This window comes from Musca autumnalis, unplaced genomic scaffold (assembly GCF_047663935.1).
Source record: "Musca autumnalis isolate F117 unplaced genomic scaffold, ASM4766393v1 scaffold_3, whole genome shotgun sequence".
Classification (NCBI taxonomy): domain Eukaryota; kingdom Metazoa; phylum Arthropoda; class Insecta; order Diptera; family Muscidae; genus Musca; species Musca autumnalis.
Window position 1 is genome coordinate 114,863,561 of NW_027411866.1, and position 21,546 is coordinate 114,885,106.

Sequence of the window (21,546 nt, forward strand, 5' to 3'; positions counted from 1 at the left end):
GCGATGTTCGAAAAACTGTTCTTAAAAAAAATCCACGTTTGTAGCTGTTCTAAAAAACATTCTTTAAAAAATCCACGTTTAATGCATTTGAAAAATATTATTCAAAAAACAATACAATACAAATCAATACAACAATATTATTCAAAAAAATACACGTTTGGTGGTCTTTTAAAAAAAATATTCTTTAAAATTGGTGGTGTTCAAAAAAATATTCTTTAAAAAATCCACGTTTAATGCTTTTGAAAAAATATTATTCAAAAAAATACACGTTTGGTGGTCTTTTAAAAAAATATTCTTTAAAATTGGTGGTGTTCGAAAAAATATTCTTTAAAAAAAATCCACGTTTGGTGGTGTTGGAAAATATATTTTTTAAAAAATCCACAATTGGTGGTGTGCGAAAATATATTCTTTAAAATTGGTGGTGTTCGAAAAGATATTCTTTAAAAAATCCACGTTTACGGGTGTTCGAAAAGATATTCTTAAAAAAATCCACGTTTGGTGGTGTTCGAAAAGATATTCTTAAAAAAATCCACGTTTGGTGGTGTTCGAAAAAATATTCTTTAAAAAATCCACGTTTGGCGTTGTTGGAAAAAATATTCTTTAAAAAAATCCACGTTTGGCGTTGTTGGAAAAAATATTCTTTAAAAAAATCAAAGTTTGGTGGTGTTCTAAAAAATATTCTTTAAAAAACGACGTTTAATGGTGTTCGAAAAAAAATTCTTTCAGAAATCTTCGTTTGGTGGTCTTTAAAAAAATATTTTTCAAAAAATCCACGCTTGGTAGTCTTTGAAAAAATATTCTTTTAAAAAATCCACGTTTGATGGTGTTCGAAAAACTATTTAAAAAAAATCCCCGTTTGTTGCTGTTCGAAAAAATATTATTTAAAAACCTCCACGTTTGGTGGTTTTCAAAAAAAATATTCTAAAAAAATCCAAGTTTGTTGCTGTTCTAAAAATATTCTTTAAAAAAAACGACATTTAGTGGTGTTCGAAAAAAAAAATCTTTAAAAAAACGACATTTAGTGGTGTTCGAAAAAAAATTCTTTCAAAAACCCTCGTTTGGTGGTCTTTAAAAAATATTCTTCAAAAAATCCACGCTTGGAAGTCTTTGAAAAAATATTCTTTAAAAAATCCACGTTTGGTGGTCTTCGAAAAAAATATTCTTTAAAAATCCACGTTTGGTGGTCCTTGAAAAAATATTTTTTAAAAGACCTAGGTTTAGTGGTCATTGAAAAAACAAATATTTAAAAACATCCACGTTCCATGTTCAAATTTGTGGTATGTTTTGTGTCCAAAAAAAATTACAAAAGAAAATCCACAAATCATTATGAAATTTGTTCAAACCTACAACAAAGTAGCCTTTTTGTCCATTAATTTTTGAAAAATCACTTCAAATCATTATGAAAAATATGATGTCATGTTTTGAAGTCTAAATTGCTACCAAATTGGAGCAGTAATCAACAAGACAAAAACTATTAGTTTGTCTTTAAAGGAAAAATAAATTACCGCACATAAATAACACAAATTCTTTGCGTTTCTATTCAAAAACATTATTTTTTGGGCAAAAAACTTCTAACAAAAAATTTAATACCATACTCAGAAATCGGCTATTGAAACTATTACGAGATTTGACACAAAATGAGTGGGAGTATCAATTTAAACTATTCGAGAAGTTTTTTTTTTCCAAAAATTTGTTTATTATTTGCCAAAAGGGAGAACTTGTGTGAGTGGTACGAAATGGAATCAACAATTCAAATTCAAAAGTAAGGAAGGAAATAAACGAAAAAGAAGCAAAATACATATTTACTTCACTATGCCTGCACGTCCATCTGCTGCAGTTAGTCCATCAATCTAACAACACGCCTGCGTGTCTAACTAACAGTCAAATCATTTTGTCAAAGACAGATTTCTGATATAATATTAATCCTCCTCCCTTTTCATATTGTTACATTTACTTGCCATGAGACACTCCAACACAGACAACGATGCCAATCGTAAGAAACACAACAGAGACAGACCATTGTTGACTTGTAAATTTCCCATTGTCATCAAAATGATTTGACAAAGATTGATGCCGGAAATTGACATTTAATTTGCTTTACAGGCAAACAATCACTTTATTGTTTCCCCACTCATCTCTTTCCTCTCCCTACGAACATTAAAAAAGAAAAAACAACAATAATCGCAAATTGAACGATTTTCTTATTTATTATTTTTGTAAATCGTTTCTCTTTGATCACTCACATCAATTATGGTAGCTAATGAGATTTGAATTCAAAACTATAAGAAACCCAATAATAAATATTTCAATAGGGAATTTCCATTGTTTATTTTTATTGAACCTTCATGGGCGGTTTGTGTGGGATGCCATCACAATAACATCGCCATACAAATATGGAAATGAGTAATTTTCCCCCTGAAATTGCATTACAAAATGACAATTAAATTTTGAATTGAAATTTCCATATGTGGGCCCACACAATATCAAAAAAAGCTCAACGTTTGTTTCAAGCCAAACTCAGCCAAAACAAACGTGGATTTTTTGAAGCCAACCTCAGCTGAAAAAGCGTGGATTTTTTCAAGCCAACCTCAGCTAAAAAAGTGTGGATTTTTTCAAGCCAACCCCAGCCAAATGAAACGTGGATTTTTTTAAGAATTTTTCGAGCTAATCTCTGCCAAATAAAACGTGGGTTTTTAAGAATTTTGTCCAAGCCAACCTCAGCCCAAACGTGGATTTTTTAAAGAATTTTTTCAAGCCAACCTCAGCCAAATAAAACGTGGATTTTTTTAAATTTTTTCAAGCCAACCTCAACCAAAACGTGGATTTTTTAAAGAATTTTTCAAGCCAACCTCAGCCGAATAAAACGTGGATTTTTTAAAGAACTTTTCAAGCCAACTTCAGCCGAATAAAACGTGGATTTTTTAAAGAATTTTTCAAGCCAATCTCAGCCGAATAAAACGTGGATTTGTAAAAGAATTTGTTCAAGCCAACCTCAGCCAAATAAAACGTGGATTTGTAAAAGAATTTTTTCAAGCCAACCTCAGCCAAATAAAACGTGGATTTGTAAAAGAATTTTTTCAAGCCAACCCCAGCCAAATAAAACGTGGATTTGTAAAAGAATTTTTTTCAAGCCAACCTTAGCCAAATAAAACGTGGATTTTTTGAGGCATTTTTTCAAGCCAACCTTAGTTAAATAAAACCTGGATATTTTAAAGAATTTTTTCAAGCCAATCTCAGCCAAATAAAACATGGATATTTTAAAGAATTTTTTCAAGCCAATCTCAGCCAAATAAAACCTGGATTTTTTAAAGAATTTTTTCAAGCCAATCTCAGCCAAATGAAACGTGGATTTTTTAAAGAATTTTTTCAAGCCAATCTCAGCCAAATAAAACGTGGATCTTTTAAAGAATTTTTTCAAGCCAATCTCAGCCAAATAAAACGCGGATTTTTTAAAGAATTTTTTCAAGCCAATCTCAGCCAAATAAAACCTGGATATTTTAAAGAATTTTTTCAAGCCAATCTCAGCCAAATAAAACTTGGATATTTTAAAGAATTTTTTCAAGCCAATCTCAGCCAAATAAAACTTGGATATTTTAAAGAATTTTTTCAAGCCAATCTCAGCCAAATAAAACCTGGATTTTTTAAAGAATTTTTTCAAGCCAATCTCAGCCAAATGAAACGTGGATTTTTTAAAGAATTTTTTCAAGCCAATCTCAGCCAAATAAAACGTGGATTTTTTAAAGAATTTTTTCAAGCCAATCTCAGCCAAATAAAACATGGATATTTTAAAGAATTTTTTCAAGCCAACCTTAGTTAAATAAAACCTGGATATTTTAAAGAATTTTTTCAAGCCAATCTCAGCCAAATAAAACATGGATATTTTAAAGAATTTTTTCAAGCCAATCTCAGCCAAATAAAACCTGGATTTTTTAAAGAATTTTTTCAAGCCAATCTCAGCCAAATAAAACGTGGATTTTTTAAAGAATTTTTTCAAGCCAATCTCAGCCAAATAAAACGTGGATTTTTTAAAGATTTTTTTCAAGCCAATCTCACCCAAATAAAACGTGGATTTTTTAAAGATTTTTTTCAAGCCAATCTCACCCAAATAAAACGTGGATTTTTTAAAGAATTTTTTCAAGCCAATCTCAGCCAAATAAAACGTGGATTTTTTAAAGAATTTTTTCAAGATTTTTTTCAAGCCAATCTCAGCCAAATAAAACGTGGATTTTTTAAAGAATTTTTTCAAGGCAATCTCAGCCAAATAAAACGTGGATTTTTTTAAGAATTTTTTTCAAGCCAATCTTAGCCAAATAAAACGTGGATTTTTTAAAGAATTTTTTCAAGCCAATCTCAGCCAAATAAAACGTGGATTTTTTAAAGAATTTTTTCAAGCCAATCTCAGCCAAATGAAACGTGGATTTTTTAAAGAATTTTTCAAGCCAACCTCAGCCAAATAAAACGTGGATTTTTCAAAGAATTTTTCAAGGCAACCTCAGCCGAATAAAACGTGGATTTTTTAAAGAATTTTTCAAGGCAACCTCAGCCAAATAAAATTTGAATTTTTAAAGAATTTTTTTCAAGATTTTTTTCAAGCCAATCTCACCCAAATAAAACGTGGATTTGTTAAAGAATTTTTTCAAGATTTTTTTCAAGCCAATCTCAGCCAAATAAAACCTGGATTTTTTAAAGAATTTTTTCAAGCCAATCTCAGCCAAATAAAACGTGGATTTTTTAAAGATTTTTTTCAAGCCAATCTCACCCAAATAAAACGTGGATTTTTTAAAGATTTTTTTCAAGCCAATCTCAGCCAAATAAAACGTGGATTTTTTAAAGAATTTTTTCAAGCCAATCTCAGCCAAATAAAACGTGGATTTTTTAAAGAATTTTTTCAAGCCAATCTCAGCCAAATAAAACGTGGATTTTTTAAAGAATTTTTTCAAGATTTTTTTCAAGCCAATCTCTGCCAAATAAAACGTGGATTTTTTAAAGAATTTTTTCAAGGCAATCTCAGCCAAATAAAACGTGGATTTTTTAAAGAATTTTTTTCAAGCCAATCTTAGCCAAATAAAACGTGGATTTTTTAAAGAATTTTTTCAAGCCAATCTCAGCCAAATAAAACGTGGATTTTTTAAAGAATTTTTTCAAGCCAATCTCAGCCAAATGAAACGTGGATTTTTTAAAGAATTTTTCAAGCCAACCTCAGCCAAATAAAACGTGGATTTTTCAAAGAATTTTTCAAGGCAACCTCAGCCGAATAAAACGTGGATTTTTTAAAGAATTTTTCAAGGCAACCTCAGCCAAATAAAAATTGAATTTTTTAAGAATTTTTCAAGGCAACCTCCGCGAAATAAAAATTGAATTTTTTAAGAATTTTTCAAGGCAACCTCCGCCAAATAAAACGGGGATTTTTAAAGAATTTTTCAAGGCAACCTCAGCCAAATAAAACTTGGATTTTTTAAAGAGAATTTTTTTCAAACCAACTTAAGCCAAAAAAAGTGGATTTTTCTAAAGAATGTTTTCAAGCCAAACTCAGCCAAATAAAACGTGGAGTTTTTAAAGAATTTTTCAAGCCAACCTCAGTCGAATAAAACGTGGATTTTTTAAAGAATTTTTCAAGGCAACATCAGCCAAATAAAGCGGGGATTTTTAAAGAATTTTTCAAGGCAACCTCAGCCAAATAAAGCGGGGATTTTTAAAGAATTTTTCAAGGCAACCTCAGCCAAATAAAGCGGGGATTTTTAAAGAATTTGTCAAGGCAACCTCAGCCAAATAAATCGGGGATTTTTAAAGAATTTTTCAAGCCAACCTCAGCCAAATAAAACGTGGATGTTTTAAAGAATTTTTCAAGCCAACCTCAGCCAAATAAAACGTGGATGTTTTAAAGAATCTTTTTCAAGCCAACCTTAGCCAAATAAAACGTGGATTTTTTCAACCAACCTCATCTAATAAAACGTGGATTTTTTTAAAGAACCTCAGCTAACAAGGCAACCTCAGCTAAATAAAACTTGGATTTTTTAAAGAGAATTTTTTCAAACCAACTTAAGCCAAAAAAAGTAGATTTTTTAAAGAATGTTTTCAAGCCAAACTCAGCCAAATAAAACGTTGTTTTTTTTTTTAAAGAATTTGTTTAAGCCTACCACAGTTAAATAAAATGTGGATTGTTTAAAATTTTTTTTCAAGACAACCACAGCTAAATATAACGTGGATTTTTAAACAATATTTACAAGCAAACCTCAGCCAAATAAAACGTGGATTTTTTAAAGAATTTTTCAAGCAAACCTCAGCCAAATAAAACGTGGATGTTTTAAAGAATTTTTCAAGCCAACCTCAGCCAAATAAAACGTGGATGTTTTAAAGAATTTTTCAAGCCAACCTCAGCCAAATAAAACGTGGATGTTTTAAAGAATTTTTCAAGCCAACCTCAGCCAAATAAAACGTGGATGTTTTAAAGAATCTTTTTCAAGCCAACCTTAGCCAAATAAAACGTGGATTTTTTCAACCAACCTCATCTAATAAAACGTGGATTTTTTTAAAGAATTTTTTCAAGCCAATCTCAGCCAAATAAAACGTGGATTTTTTAAAGAATTTTTTCAAGCCAATCTCAGCCAAATAAAATGTGTTTTTTCAAAGAATTTTTTCATGCCAATCTCAGCCAAATAAAACGTTGATTTTTTAAAGAATTTTTTCAAGCCAATCTCAGCCAAATAAAACGTGGATGTTTTAAAGAATCTTTTTCAAGCCAACCTTAGCCAAATAAAACGTGGATTTTTTCAACCAACCTCATCTAATAAAACGTGGATTTTTTTAAAGAATTTTTTCAAGCCAATCTCAGCCAAATAAAACGTGGATTTTTTAAAGAATTTTTTCAAGCCAATCTCAGCCAAAACGTGGATTTTTTAAAGAATTTTTTCAAGCCAATCTCAGCCAAATAAAACGTGGATTTTTTAAAGAATTTTTTCAAGCCAATCTCAACCAAATAAAACGTGGATTTTTTAAAGAATTTTTTCAAGCCAATCTCAGCCAAATAAAACTTGGATATTTTAAAGAATTTTTGCAAGCCAATCTCAGCCAAATAAAACGTGGATTTTTTAAAGAATTTTTTCAAGCCAATCTCAGCCAAATAAAACTTGAATTTGTTAAAGAATTTTTTCAAGCCAATCTCAGCCAAATAAAACGTGAATTTGTTAAAGAATTTTTTCAAGCCAATCTCAGCCAAATAAAACGTGGATTTTTTTAAGAATTTTTTCAAGCCAATCTCAGCCGAATAAAACGTGGATTTTTTAAAGAATTTTTTCAAGCCAATCTCAGCCAAATAAAACTTGGATTTTTTAAAGAATTTTTTAAAGAATTTTTTCAAGCCAATCTCAGCCAAATAAAACGTGGATTTTTTAAAGAATTTTTTCAAGCCAATCTCAGCCAAATAAAACTTGGATTTCTTAAAGAATTTTTTAAAGAATTTTTTCAAGCCAATCTCAGCCAAATAAAACGTGGATTTTTTAAAGAATTTTTTCAAGAATTTTTTCAAGCCAATCTCAGCCAAATAAAACGTGGATTTTTTAAAGAATTTTTTCAAGCCAATCTCAGCCAAATAAATCGTGGATTTTTTAAAGAATTTTTTCAAGCCAACCTAAGAAAAAAACGTGGATTTTTTAAAGATTTTTTTCAAGCCATCCTCAGTTAAAAAAAAACGTGGATTTTTTTAAAGATTTTTTTTCAAGCCCACCTCAGTTAAATAAAACGTGGACTTTTTTAATGAATTTTTAAAGCCAACATCAGTCAAATAAAACGTGAATTTTTACAGAATTTTCTCAAGCCAACCTCAGCCTAATAAAACCCACTAAATCGATCAATTACAATGATATTGCATTTTGTGTGCGTAATACAATACTAAATGATCAATTTAAATGCCACAAACCTTAGACACTGAATGTCTATGAGTATTCTATTGAAATATCATTAATCCCACGTATAATTACTATTAAGTATTTCAAAGGTAACTATTTTATAAAACAAATATTAGAGTTGTAGGTTTTATTGGGTTGCTTGGAAAATAAATCATAAATAAATCATTTAAATACTGTCGAAATATTGGACCACCAAAACAAAAAACTTAAGACACATACATGAGTTGTTATCAGTAGAAAAATAACTCAAATGATTTGTAAATGATCTACATTTTTCAACAAATCATGACAAAGAAATAAACATGTTTTTAGTTTCCTAACACACCATGTTAAATATGTATGTATTTACATATTTTGGCAAAAAAAAAAAAACAATACCTCATTATAGACCACCATCAAACATTATTTCATTCATACCTTAGAACAATTTATCATAATTAATAACTATTAATGATATGATAATTTATATAATACATAACTATAGCTTTGTCTTTGAGAGTATATGTTTTGGTTTTAAGAAAAATAAATAAAAATAAAAAATTTAGGCAAATCACAAAATGCCATTTAGGCATTTTATTTTTTGTGAGCACCACCGCCAATGAAACATTCACCAAGCCAGCCATCCATCCATCCATCCATCTGGTTAAAGTAATAAAGCACTCAAATTAAAATCACAAAAAAATTCCACATATTTTTGTCTGCCGACGTTTTATTTTTGTTTTATTTACTTTTTGTTTTTCTTAAACTCAGAAAAAAATAAAATGACAAACATTGACTCGTTTGATTGATATTTTTGTAAAACTCCAATCACCTTTAACACTCATTTATTTATGTCTATCTGGCTACCACTTCCTTACGTATCTCTCAGTTGCTTGCTATGCTTTAAATATTTGAAAAGAAAAACAAAAACGAAATATTTATCCAAATCTGGTTTTTTCCATGTTAACTAAATACATAAAATATTGAGGAGATATTTACATGGAATTATTGGTATCTATATATTTTAATAGTCGGCTTAAAAGTGGCAATTATTAAATATAATTTATTACAAGTATTTAATGTACATTTCTTTGCGATCAACGACCGTATGGACCATAGATACTTTGGACCCTAGATACTTTTAATTTGTTTAAATCCCACCTGACACATACACAAGTTTCAGATTAAAACTTATATAGGAAGAGACAGACATTAATCACATGAGTGAATCAAAATAATAGTCGTATATCCAAACCTTCCTTCAGTTGAAACAAATCAATTAAAATCCCCTTCAAAGTTCTTTTACAAAAAATATAAATATATTTATACTCGTTGATTTATTTTATTTGTTTTGTTCTCTTCTAAAAGTTCTCCCTCTGCTTCTCTCTAATTATTCATTACTTCACTTTACCTTTGACATTTCCAGAGATGTAATAAATTTCATTGTCGTGGAGAATAAATTTTGTAGCAAAACGCTTTTTAAGTAATTATGGCCTTTTTCACTTTTAAACTTTAGATGAAGTTTAACGACTAATGTGAATGACATTGACTTTTAACTTCCAGCAGATGGATATATGACTATGTTTGGTACCCACTTAGACTTTTGCTAACTTAGCCAAAAACGCAAAGTGACAATTGTTGTTTATTTTACCTAAATGAGAGTTCTTTGTGGCTTTAATTTGTTGCCTTTATTTTTGTGATTATTTCATTTTAACGTATTTTATTTTAATTTTATTTTCAGAATTAAAAAAACTCTTAATTTTTTGTGGTAAGTAAATGCATTCTTAAGATGTTTTTGTGTGTTGCAAACGTTCATTTCATAACTCATGAATTATAAAGAGGCAGCCCATTTATGAATTCCATCAACGTATTTTTCCGTGATTTTATTTGGGCCCAAAAAAATGATTGCAAAAATACACAAATAAAAATAAATAAATAAAAATAAATAAATAAATATCAAATCAAGTGAAGTTGAGCAGTCATAATATTCCAGAGTGTGTTTTACTCCAAACGATCCGAGAAGACTACAAATTGTCTGAAACGAATTTCTTCCAAAAATGCTATGAGGAACATTTTTTGTCGTATCAAATTTTATGTACCCTAGCATTTAGGCTAGGCTGTGGGTATAACAAATTGGTCCGATAAAGCCTTCCCATAAGGCATATTAAGAAATACATTTTGTCGAAATTCGACCCTGCAAATCACAGTTTTCGTATGAGGCAGGTCTTGAGCCAGAAATTGAGGCTTTCACCTACGCACAGTGCGAAATGTGGGCACTTTAGTGGAACTTTACTCATAACTTTTAATGTGAATAAAGTAGGTTACTAAAATTTTCCAAAAATGTTTCTTATAGTTGAGGGTCGTATGTGGATAAATATGGTCCACATAGATCTGCGGTTTCCTATAGCCCCCACATATCGGTGGTGACCCGTTTTACGTATTAGGTTCATTTTTCAACCGATTTTGCTGCAAATTGGTATATTGGGGTTTCAGTGGATGAAGAACATATGTACAAAATATTGTCAATATCTGTTTGCGTATAGGTATAGCCCATTGAGCGGTGCCGGCCAATATAATATATTGTAAAGATTCCAAGCACATTTAATAATCTATTTGTTTGCATTTTGGTATTTTATGTTCTCCGTAGGTAGAAAACCGTTTTGCGAAATATTAGCAACGTATTTTCTCGTTTTGCTATAGCCCCAATATGAGGGGCACCCCATTTGGGGTATTTAAATGGTGTTAGGTAATTATTGCACACCGAGTTTGGTTTACTTTAAAATTTGTCTTCATTGAATAAAAAATATTCTAAAAACCAATTCAGAGCATAGACCGTTGCTTTGGCCCCTCCTCCCAAGCATCCACATACGTAAATGAAAAAAAAAAATTTTTTTAGATATTTTATTTTTAGTATTGTGTCATTGATATAACATAAATTTTACAAATTGAACGTTTCGACTGAGGATATTTTTATCTTATTACACGGTTCTGCAAATGAGTATATAACCTAAGAGCATCTGGTTCAACTATGCTTTGTTTTAGGTATTTAACGATGTCCTGAGAAAACTGCTCAAATTTGACCATTTTTTTCCATAAAATGTGAATGAAATTCGCACGAATAGTCATAAAACAAGTAAAAAAGTATCAGTCGGCTTTGCCGACAGAGATATACCCTCAGCCTGTGAAAATTGAAACATTTTTTCACAAAAAACTTAGGTATTTAGGGGGTTTCAAAATTTTGGTCGTATGAACCGACAAAAATGTTGATTAGGATTAAAGTTCAAACATTTTGCGGAAAAGGTACTTAAAGGAATGGACCGACAGAGACCATGGGGGTGCCATAGGGGGTTTTTACACCCTTCGGTCTGTTTTCTCAAGAAGTATGGACTTGCCCCTGAAACAACTTTTACCATCGTAATTGAGGCAACGAATGTAAGTTGCTTCAACAAAAATCAAAGTGATTCAATAGCAGGTCTTAAAGTGAACTTATCCAAAATTTTGTGTGGGATGTACGGGATGGAGTGGACAAATATAGTCCATATTCGAACCTGATCTATATCTGGTAGATATTATGAGATTGTGTAAAGTATGGACCAAATCGGTCACTCCCATCAAGAGTTATCGTGCGCACAATTTTTCCGAATATTTTTGAACTTTTGTGCGGTAGGTACCTGAAGGAGTGGACCGATTTGGCTTATCTACGAACTTAAGTTTGGAAACAATATTACGAAGGCCAAATTTTGGCCGGAATCGGCATTTCCGTTCGAGAATTATCTTGCGCTTCCACCCATAAACATGGTGTCATAGGGTTTGTTTTTCAACTTTCAGACTATTTTTTCAGGAAGTATGGACTTGTCCCTGAGGAAACTTGTACCTTCGTATAGGGGACAGTGAATACAAGATGTTACAACAAAAACCAAGGCGATTCGAGAGCAGGTCCTAAACTGAACTTGTCCGAAATTTTGTGTGGGAGGTACTCGAAGGAGTTTACCGTTTGAGTGCATATTGGAATCTCATCTAAGTCTGGTAGAAATTTCATAATGTACAAATTATGGACCAAATCGGTTACTCCCTTCAAGAGTTATCGTACGCACAAATTTTCCGAACATTTTCGAACTTTTGTGAGGGAGGTACCGGAAGGAGTGGACCGATATAATCCATCTTTGAACTTGAACTAAGTTTGGACAAAATATTACGAAAGCCAAATTTTGGACCGAATCGGCAGATTCGTTCGGGAGTTATCTTGCGCTCCAACCACTACACACGGTGTCATAGTGTTTTTTTGTAACTCTCAGGCTATTTTCTCAGGAAGTATGGACTTGCCCCTATGAAACTTACAGCGTCGTATAGAGGACAGCGAACACAACTTGCGTAAACAAAAATCAAAGCGATTCGAGACCAGGTCCTAAACTGAACTTTTCCGAAATTTTGTGTGGGAGGTGCCCGAAGGAGTGGACCAATAGAGTCCATATTGGAACCTCATCTAAGTTTGGTAGAAATTACACGATGCGCAAAGTATGGACCAAATCGGTTATTCCATACAAGAGTTATCGTGCGCACAAGTTTTGCGACAATTTTTGAAAATTTGTGGGGGAGGTACCTGAAGGAGTGGACCTATATGGCCCATCTTCGAACTTAAATCGAATCTGGACAAAATATTTCGATACCCAAAATTTGAACCGAATCGATTGATCCGTTCGAGAGTTATCGTGCGCACCAGCCAGACAGACAGACAGACAGACAGACAGACAGACGGACGGACATTGCTAGATCTACTCAAAAATGTCTGAAACGGATATCGTACAAACATACTTGGGGTCTAAAACCATTATTTCGATGAGGCACATTTTTGGTCGTATCAAAGTGTAAATACCCTCTTTAGCCTAAAGGCTGAGGGTATAACTATTAAAAGCTACATTTCTTAGTATTGGTGAACCCATTTTGGGATAAACGAAACAAACATTGACGTATAATGCCGGTTCTTCTATCAAATTTTCAAAAATATAGATATATGAATATTCCAATGACTTTCTGAAAAAGTCGCATATCTCGCAAAGCTGCGCAAACCTGTAGCTAATTTTTGATTTGTCAATAGAAAAATATCGTATATCTCAGAAAATGTGTGATTTATTCTGCAATTTTAAAAAATCACATTTTTGGGGAACGAATAGCAACCAAACTAAATTAGATATTACAAATATATAAACGCCAAATAATCAAAACATTGTCGATAATTATAACAGCAACAAAAACTATAGTCAACTAACGTACAATTTGTTTGTATCACTATATTACTTAAGCAAAGCTAGAAGCAAGTTTTTAAGAAAATAAATATTGTAAAGCGAAAGTGCAACTTTTAAGTGCATTTCTAGTTGTTTCGCGGGTAAATCGCAAAACTGAATATGAGGCATTAGTCATCGGATACTTTGCAATAGAATTCAACAAGAATCACATTAGTTTTATGTACTTTAATTTTTGAGTAAAGTTCCACTAAAGTTCCCATATTTCGCACTGTGCTACGGTCAGAAGTCATTAACCGCATCTAAAAAAATAGGTGTCAACTTCCACAGTTGGTCCGGTCTCTCCTCTGGTTTTGAACAGACCGGCTGGTAAGCTTTCAACTCCTGCTGCCTATTTCTTCTTCCGGTGTATTGCTCAGTATTTACCTCATCTTTGGTAGAATTTTCAAACTTCATTTTGGCTTCTGTAAATTTGTGTACTCTCAGATGATACAAACATAAAAATAATAATTATTATTTTATTATATAAATCGCAATATAAATACATAATAAACATTCAAAGCGATTTCTTTTGAAATTTAAAATTGCAAACAAAATATGGTCGAGTGGCAAATAAGCTGCGGCTTTTTGTTCTCTCACATAAACGACGATGCCGACGACGTTTGACTTAAGAGTGCAATTAAAGTTTATTTATTGTGATTTTATACAAAATTTAATGTGAATAAAAAATTCACATTGTTAATCATCGCTAACCAGAGGAGAAAGATAAAGGTGGGGAGAATTGGCTCAATATGGTGTACGTACGTGAATCGCTCATACAAACAAACATATGTGTGTTACAGTGTGGAAGGCAAATACTTGAATGAGAAAAAAAACATTTAATTTATATTGAACTAAAGAAGAGGTCTAGCGGAACATAACGTTTAAAGAAAACGTGTAGAGCCATAGTCGAAGAAGAGAAGTAAAAAATCAGCAATTACCAACTCGTTTCAAGTGACTTTTAATGAACACCTTTTAATGAGGCATGACTGCAATGCATAAACATCAGTTTCATATAGTTAAGCAGACAAAAACATACATACAAACAACAACAAAATATATACATATATTAAAAGTATGTCGTTGGTATGCCTTATTTATTTATCTGCATCTCAAAAAAATTCTTGAAGACTGCCGTCCATACAATATTAGCTTGGTATGAAAATGACGTTAATAGCTCCCGGACGACTTATACAGTCGCGGATATTTTTAGGCGTTCCATACAGTCGTGGATATTTTAAGAATATTTTTGGAGGGACTCTTACAGGCGTGGAGATTTTAAGAATATTTTTGTAGGGACTCCAACAGGAGTGGATATTTTAAGAATATTTTTGGAAGGACTCCAACAGGCGTGGATATTTTAAGACTATTTTTGGAGGGACTCCAACAGCCGTGGATATTTTAAGAATATTTTTAGAAGGACTCCAACAGGCGTGGATATTTTAAGATTATTTTTGGAGGGACTCCAACAGGCGTGGATATTTTAAGATTATTTTTGGAGGGACTCCAACCGGCGTGGATATTTTAAGAATATTTTTTATTCTGGGTTTGTTAAATGTAAAATTCTTTTATTATATTTAAAATTCTTTTATTATATTATATCATTTTATATTCTGAACTATTAGTAACAAGGAGATCTCATGTTTGTATCTTCCAGAACTACTGGTTCTAGCGGGAAAGGCCTTCTTATACCAAATTTCATAAAAAGCCTACTTCATTTCGAATAACAAGTCATAATCACCTTCTGCACTCTGTGATGGGAGTGAAAATTATAATAAAATTCCGCTATTACGCAGCCATAGTTTTCTGTGTTCTCACATTCCAAATACAACAATTTATTGGAAATTTGTATGACTTCTATTCACTTCACTATACAACCGATACGAAATTAAGAAAGTTATGAAAACTTTCACGATTTTCGTTGACAAATGTCAGTACAAACCTACTTTTTTAACTTTGATCAGAGGAGAGGAGAAAGAAAAACCGACAATAAAAAATATGTATGTTTTCTGTTAGACATGTTCTTTGGCAGAGAAAAACCTGTAGCCACACAAGATATCATCGAGATAGAGACGACAAAAAATCACATCGCAAAAAAACAAACCCAAACAGACACATCACAAGATGCGAAACGTCTTTGTGGAGGTTGTTTTTAGCCTTTTTTATTTGCAGACATTTACAGCATCTAAGAAAACCGCTTATAAGAATGGGGTGTCATTTGAAGACGGGTTTGCTGCCTCCGTATGTCCACTTAGATATGCGGACGTATTTTCACCATTCCCAAACAAACAAAGAAAAAAAAAACGGACAAAAAGATATCTCGGACACTTGAAGGCCACTTGAGAACTTGCTGCAATGACACCAAAAACGAAAAAAAGAAAATCTTGAAGGCAGTTATAACTGCCTTGCCATAAAAAGTTATTGCCACAAGAAACCAGCATTGAGCTTCAATGCTCAGCCAAAAAAGCAACAGATGCACTTGCTGTTGATGCTGCTGCTGGTGGGGAAAACTGAAAGAAAATTGACGACAACCAGCCAAAAGAAGAGATAACGAGGAAATAAACTAGCCAAAATCTGTATTTGTTGGCCAACGACGACAATATGGCCAGGAAGATGTTAAAACGAGAGGGGACCGATTGTAACTTGAAATTTGTTTGTGGGCTAATATATTTAGTTGTTGTGAACTGGCATTACAAGAAGCAACGTTAACTTGACAAATGAGAGAGAGCTCGTTTCTTTTCATCCCTCTTCTCTAACAATTAACATTTTCCAGACTGAAGTAGAAGTTATCCACTTGGCGATAAATATGAACTTTGAGCAATCTCACTGGTCTTTGAAAGAATGTTGTGTAAAATCCAGGTTTATATTTGTTGCATGGGTTTTCAACATACTTCGAACAGGAGTTCTAAGGGCAAGTCCGAAAAGGGCTGGCTAGGGAATCCATAGCCCCCTTTACTTTCACAGAATAAAACTAGGGTTCTTTTTAGCGACTATACATGATCTGACTTTGCCCCCATTCGAGGCGGAGAATACTGTATAGGTCTTGTCGCTAAATCCGCTCATCTCATTATACCCTTTCATGACGGTAAAATGTGCCTCATCCAAATAATGGTTTAAGACCCCAATTATGTTTGGACGAAATCCGTTTCAGACAATTTGGATCAACTGATACGGTCCGAAATTTGCTTTCGTAATATTTTGTCCAAACTTAGTTCAATTTCGAAGATGGGTTACATCGGTCCACTCCTTTTGGTACCTCCCCCACAAAAGTTCGAAGATGTTCGGAAAATTAGTGCGCACGATAACTCTTGAAGGACGTAACCGACTTGGTCCATACTTTGCACATCGTGAATATTCCACCATACATAGATGAGGTTCCAATATGGACAAAAATTCAGTTTAGGACCTGCTCTCGAATAGCCTTGATTTTTGTTGTAATCAGGGGCGAGCCCATACTTCCTGAGAAAACAGCCTGAAAGGTGCAAAAGACCCACATGACACCGTGTGTAGTGGTTGGATAAGATAACTCTCGGACGGATCTGTCGATTCGATCCAAAATTTGGCCTTAGTAATATTTTGTCTAAGCATAGTTTTAGTTCGAAGATAAGCCATATAAGTTGGGAAAAATTGTGCGCACGATAACTCTTGAAAGGAAGTGACCGATTTGGTCCACACTTTACTCATCCTAATTCATCAACCAGATATAGATAAGGATCAAATATGGACTATATTTGTGTACGTACTCCTTCGGATACCTCCCACACAAAATTTCGGATAAGTTCACTTTAAGACTTGTTCCCAAACCACTTTGATTTTTGTGGAAGCAACTTCCATTCGCTGCCTCCTTACGACGGTAAAAGTTTTTTAAGGAGCAAGTCTATACTTCTTGAGGAAACAGCCGGGAAACCCTCCTATGACACCACATATAGTGGTTGGAGAGCACGATAGCTCTCGAACTGATCAACCGATTTGGTCCAAAATTTGACCTTCGCCATATTTTGTCCAAACTTAGATTTTCTTCGAAGATTGACAAATTAGTTTAACTTCTAAAATGACCCATATCGGTCCTCTCCTTTGGGTACCTCCCCACAAAAGTTTAACATTTGTGTCTAAGTGTAGTTTAGGGTCGTTAGAAGATCCTTTGGAAATGTATACAGATGCTGTGGTGCTGTTTACAGCGATATTACGTTCTCCGTGAACATGTCTATGCTTTCCTGGCATAAGATCCAGAAGTTATACGATGACCCACTGAAATGACTAGTGGGCGCGATATCTATCAAAAAGATATGATTCCCAAAATAAGATTCACTTCCAAAATGGACTATGTCGGTCTCTTCCTTTAAGTACCTCCTCAGCAACAGTTTTGAACTTTAGTCCTAATCCTAATCCATTTCGATCGGCAAGTTCAAATGTCCAAAAAGGGCCACAAAATTCTGAAAAGACCCAGATCGAATGTATCTGTCCGTAGATGAAAGTTTCAATTCACATAGGCTGAGGGTATATCTCTGTCGGTAAAGCCGACTGATACTTTTTTTTTCAGAAGCATAAACACTCTAGTCCGATGTTTAGCACCCCCCTCGACTTCTTGGGTAGGTGACAAGTCCGTCGTTTTTTTTTTTTTTTGGATGAAGTTAAAAATCCTCCACTTTGCCATTTGAAGACCGACGTTCTCGACTAACTTCAATATTCATCCCAGCTCATTCAGAGGCACAACTGACCGTTTTCTGTCTTCCCAAAGCGAGCCAATGCCGTTGACAGCCTGAAGTAGAACAACTACTGATTCCTTATTCTCGCAGTTAATTACTTTGACACCCTCATATAGAGAAGCCTGGCCAAGCCGTACGTTTCTCTGGTTAAGAATGTCCCTAAGATTACCTGCAAGCAACAACCAACAATAATCGCTGATGCGACCATTGGGATCAGCTTTGTCGATGATTTTTAGTCGGAGATCATCCGGGACAATTCATCGATCAGTATTGTCAACATGCTTCAGGTTAGACGATCATGGATTCTGCGAAGTGTAGAGCTTTGCGCTATCCTTGGTTGCCTCCGCATACGAACAGCGTTTCGAAGAATGCACTGATTGAAGAGATTTTGGTCCCTCTCGTGGTGATCTTCTCACCTTCCTCGAATGGATCGGCTGTGATAGTGTGAACTTCTTCACGACGGAACTTCTTCACAACCACTGGTTGTGTGTGTGTGTGTTTTTTTTAATGGTCGACTGAGGACCAGCTGCCTTTAAAGCAGATGTCGGTGTTACAGACCCATCATCGTTCTACCTCCTCGCGTTTCCACCTGTGTCAAATGGTTTCCCTTTGTTCATTAATTGAATTGAGCCAGATGAAGAGTCAAGACAAAGCTTACCGGATTATTTGGCCACATTATTTGCCTTTTGGATTCTTTTCAGTCTTTTTAAAGGCTGCGACTAACCCGCTTTGGACTAAAGAGTATACTTTTTCGAATTAGAGGTTTCCTCAGTCGTCACCTCCTTAAGGGTATCGATAGGGATTCCTCTTGCTCTTGAGGTGGGATTTTCGCTGACAAGCTCCATCGACAACATCTTGTTGTGTCGATGTACCGGTAAATTGTTCCTGTCCGTCATGAAGTAGGCACCTGTTGCAGTCCTCATGTCGGCATTATGGCAGGTTTTAATATTCTTCTACTTCTAACATCTGCATTCCACTGTCATGCCTATTGCTTTATAAGAGGTCAGCAAGGTTTCTTTGTCAGCACCCCAAATGCCAAAGATCAACGACTTGAGAACTAATTTCAGCTGCCCAGGCAGTCGACTTAGCGGTGGATATTTGAATATTCCACAGATAGAAAAACTGCACTAAGTCAGCAATATAGACAACCGATCACATATGTCATCGTTGTTGTGCATTATTCGGAATCTATGTTGATGTTGGGCAACTGGGAAACTGTTTCTCATCATGAGAAATAGTGGTGCTACTACCGGATGTTGCTAAACAGCTGATTTATACAGCATATAAGCTTTCCTCCGCAGTTTTAAACAGCTCAGCTGTTAAGCCAACGGCTCCTACGTCCTTATTTTCGGTCGGTTTATTACTGTCGTTACCTTATCTTGGCCGGGCGGTATACATTCCATACCATCTTTCAGGATTGGATGCGTGGTATTTTTGTTGTCTTCGTAAGAATGAGTATGGATACCAATGCTTTGGAAAAGTGCTCTTTCCATAACCTGAGAACGCTATCGGTATTTGTTAAAAAGATGACCTTGCTCGTCTTTACAGGAGGATGTGCCTGCACCAAAGCCGTAAGTTTGGTGTTTTACTCTTTGGTAGAATTTTGCCATTTCATTCCATCTCCTTCCTGTATATCTCGATTTTGTCGCACTGCTCTCTTTACGTTTCTCCTCTCTCATTTTCTCACGATAGCTCTACATTGTTACAAAGCCCTATATGCTGCATTGTTCTCTTCGATAGCAGCACCGAAAAATATTGAAAAAATATTCTTTAAAAAATCAACGTTTATTGGGCTATTGGTGGTGAAAAAAATATTCTTTAAAAAATCAACGTTTATTGGGCTATTGGTGGTTAAAAAAATATTCTTTAAAAAAATCCACGGCTATTGTTGGTTGAAAAAATATTCTTTAAAAAATCGACGTTTAATGGGGCTATTGTTGGTTGAAAAAATATTCTTTAAAAAATCGACGTTTAATGGGGCTATTGTTGGTTGAAAAAATATTCTTTAAAAAATCCACGTTTATTGGGCTATTGGTGGTTGAAAAAATATTCTTTAAAAAATCCACGTTTATTGGGCTATTGGTGGTTGATAAAACATTCTTTAAAAAATCCACGTTTATTGGTCTATTGGTGGTTGAACAAATAAATATTCTTTAAAAAATCCACGTGTATTGGGCTATTGGTGGTTGAAAGAATATTCTTTAAAAAATCCACTTTTATTGGGCAATTTGTGGTTGAAAACATATTCTTTAAAAAATCGACATTTTTTGGTGGTTGAAAAAATATTCTTTAACAGATTTACGTTTTTGTATATATTCCATTGTAAGTAATTATTTGTGAGCTTAAGGATATTTATATTGCCTTTGTTATATGTATCTCTCTTCAGCATATAAAAACAGTAGCTCCTTTTTGTGGTTATTTACGTTTATTGTTCCTACTAAATTTGGTTAATGCTGTAAACTTTTGTTAACCAAAGTGAAACCACATCATTCATCATCAACATCATCTCTGTTTAAGTATTCACAGCAGCCATGCTACTGCATCATTATCTTCATCATCATCATCGGCAGCGTAATTAGTGCTTGCCGGTAACCACATCCAACCATCCATAGACGCCACGAAGCGGTTAACAATAACCTTGACGCAGGAAATGCGTCTTGGAGAAGGTCAGTGACAAAAGACATTCAGCAATGTCGCTGTTTTCGCATATGTGGCCTGTTGACCAGACCATATAAGGAAAACTCTACTGAAAATGTCTTCTGAAAAAAGTGTCTCTTTGGTGATGATATGTCTGTGCGTTTTTGGACACATTCTCAGACATAAATACGGATATATGCATTGTAAATTTTCCATGGCAAAGTTGGTGGCATTTTGTTGTCAATGGTGTTCTTCCAGTTCTTGTTCGTCGGTGCTGGTAGAACAAAGGAAATAAATGGTGGTGAGCTAGTTTCAAGTGCGTTCATAAGGGAATACTCTGGAATATTTTTGTTTTTCTGTTGAGATTTTGATACAATTTCCATGTATATATTTTTTATAAATTATTTTCAAGGTAGTAGTGTTGGGTGCAAGGTACATATTGACACTTAAGGTTTGAAGAAAGATGCTGAATGTTTATGAAACCTTTGCATAATACAAGTAGTACTCCAACCATTGAACCATAAAACACATTTCCTCTGTTTCTCTTTGTCTTACCTAATGCAATAAAAATGTCATTATTTAATAAAAAATGTTTACCTTTTGCAATAACTCTAAACTAAATTCCATCTAGCTGTCCACAGACAGATGATTAAAATTGATAAAGAACAACTTTTCATAGAGATTTCTAGAGCAAAAAGCAAAACAACAAACAAAATTCCTCATTCCAGTTGCGGTCAGTTGAACATAGCTGAACGTAAAATAGAATAAAATTAACTCAATGCGAATTGCTTAACCACAAATAACAATTAGTTGCTAAACACAACAACAAAATCATAAAACAAAAAACATTACCACGAGAAGAATACATTTTGTGAAAAATCCATTAAGAAACAGAAATGACTTCTTATAAGAATTATGAAAAACAAAAAAACGCTTAAGAGAAAAAATAATAATCATAACACCATAGAATGGCAAAACACGACACACCACAAGAACAAAAAAACCAAAAAGAAGAAACGTAACATTACAACAATTATGCCA

General features: G+C 33.6%; 1 protein-coding gene across 2 annotated transcripts in view; it reads left to right on the top strand.

The window, feature by feature from the left end:
• The window catches only part of LOC141397580 (uncharacterized), a 221,879-nt gene that overhangs the window by 46,736 nt on the left and 153,597 nt on the right, over window positions 1-21,546 (top strand). For both annotated transcript variants that reach the window (XM_073974015.1, XM_073974016.1), the window contains exon 2: window positions 9,625-9,651. The gene's annotated coding sequence lies outside the window, so the exon portion shown is untranslated. The remainder of the gene's footprint in view (window positions 1-9,624; window positions 9,652-21,546) is intronic.